Below are 1,877 nucleotides of genomic sequence, written 5' to 3'. Positions count from 1 at the left end.
ATGTAACAATTAACTCATTAGAATTTGGGAAGAAGTGGTTAACGAGTTACCATCTCCCGAATTAAACTCTAAAGATATTATTAGTTATATATTGATAACAGTCATTTATTAATCATTACCTCATATCAGTCTCATTCTGAACGTCGCAGACTTCTTGAAACCGCAAGAACCCCAGCCTTTTCTAAATTATTCAGTTCTACACAAAATGTATTTAATTATTTATTTACTAACTAATAACACAGAATACACATACACACTACATGAGACAAAAGTCCCTAGTGACTGACAAGATATGACGGCTTGTTATACAATGGAGAAGGGGTGGGGAAGAGAACGATAGAGAACATTTATCGTGGATACATTCTATAACTAATCTCACTCTGAGAGTTTTAGAGTTTCTAACCATTCTAACAATTTCCAACCATATTCTAACCATTTCCAAAATTTCCAACCATTTCTAACAATTTCCAACCATTTCTAACCATTTCCAACCATTTCCAACCATTTCCAACCATTTCTAACCATTTCTAACCATTTCCACGTGTAGCCACAGCTGCACGCTTTCCGTCTTTGAGTTTCAACCATTTGTAACGTTTAGCTCACGCTTCATGTCTGCATGGTAATTCTTAGCGAGTCCTTTTAAGCACTCTGGTCGAAAATGGTGATGATGATGATGATGATGATGATGTAAAGCATTAATAAACCATCAAGTCTGCAGCCTATAATAAGCACCCTGTTTCTTTTCATAAAATAATGTCATGATAATCATGTACCTGCCAGACTGTTGTAACATTCCAGCTCAGCGTTCTCCATGGCACCTTTCTGCTCATCCGTCAGGCTGTCTGYRTTGGTRATAGTAGGCAGCACKGAYGAAGGAGACTTAGAGCTGGCTTCAGGGTCTCCCAGCACCCGGCACAACCCCTTCATCTCTAATAAAGCACGGTGGTACTTGCCAATCGCCTCCCGGTACTTCTTATCCTTGTAACACTGTGTGCCTTGCGTCTTGAAGTCAATGGCGCGCTTCACAACGTCCGCGGGTTCGGACCGTCCGGAAAAAGGCGGTTTGACAGGTACACCGCCGTGCTGGTGCTGCCGGCTGCTATGTTGCTGGTGCCGGGCATCCCTMGGTCGYTTASCGGGAGGCTGAGCACACTGTTGCAGCTTCGGGGCACCACTGATGTTGAGGCCGCCCGTCACCGTTCCACCATCCACTCTAGAAATACCATCATACCCAGTCTGGTTTACACTCATCTTCTCGATAATAAATTACCTCGGCTGTTCGACGACCTTTACACTCAWATGATAGCCGACCCAATGTCTTGACTTGTTTTTCTAGGGGAAATGTATCGATTCAGTCCCGCGTCATGCTACCGCTGTATTCGTGCTGTCTTCGTGCATCCCCCAGCTATTTTCTTGTGTCGCAACGTAGCCTTGCGCTAGGCAAGACTGGTGCACGCACGCCTGGACCCCTCACTCGCCCGCTATATCTTTTATTTTCCAGTCTTCGGTGACAGTGGATTCGATCGTACGTGCATCCGACCCTCTCTCTTCATATAATCAGAATTATAGAATCTCTGCATGAGTTTCTTTCGACAGGCTGATGTGCGCACAGCCTGATGCGGTAACACCTTGCCTCAGAGCCTGTAGCCTGAATAGAGCATGGTTCCCCAGCAGGCGTCCCGAGCGTTTTATTTTCTGAGCAAAAATCAATACATTTCGTTGTTGGACATAAAACTACTTTAAAATCACCAGGAAATCGMCTCAAAGTGATTTTAATTTAGGAAATCTGTTCGCAAGTAGAGGGCCCTGTTCGCAAATCTGTTCGCAACTATTCCCACGAATAAATAGATAGGCATATGTGATCGTATCTCACTGTA

General features: G+C 44.0%; 1 pseudogene; it reads right to left on the bottom strand.

The window, feature by feature from the left end:
• Nucleotides 1-1,630, bottom strand: part of LOC112078348 (tetratricopeptide repeat protein 9A-like) — a 2,217-nt pseudogene extending 587 nt beyond the window's left edge.
• Between the last annotated feature and the right edge of the window lie 247 nt (nt 1,631-1,877).

This window comes from Salvelinus sp. IW2-2015, unplaced genomic scaffold (genome assembly GCF_002910315.2).
Source record: "Salvelinus sp. IW2-2015 unplaced genomic scaffold, ASM291031v2 Un_scaffold5562, whole genome shotgun sequence".
Lineage (NCBI taxonomy): Eukaryota > Metazoa > Chordata > Actinopteri > Salmoniformes > Salmonidae > Salvelinus > Salvelinus sp. IW2-2015.
Note: the sequence above shows the minus strand (reverse complement) of the source record. Positions and strands in the feature narration are given on the sequence as shown.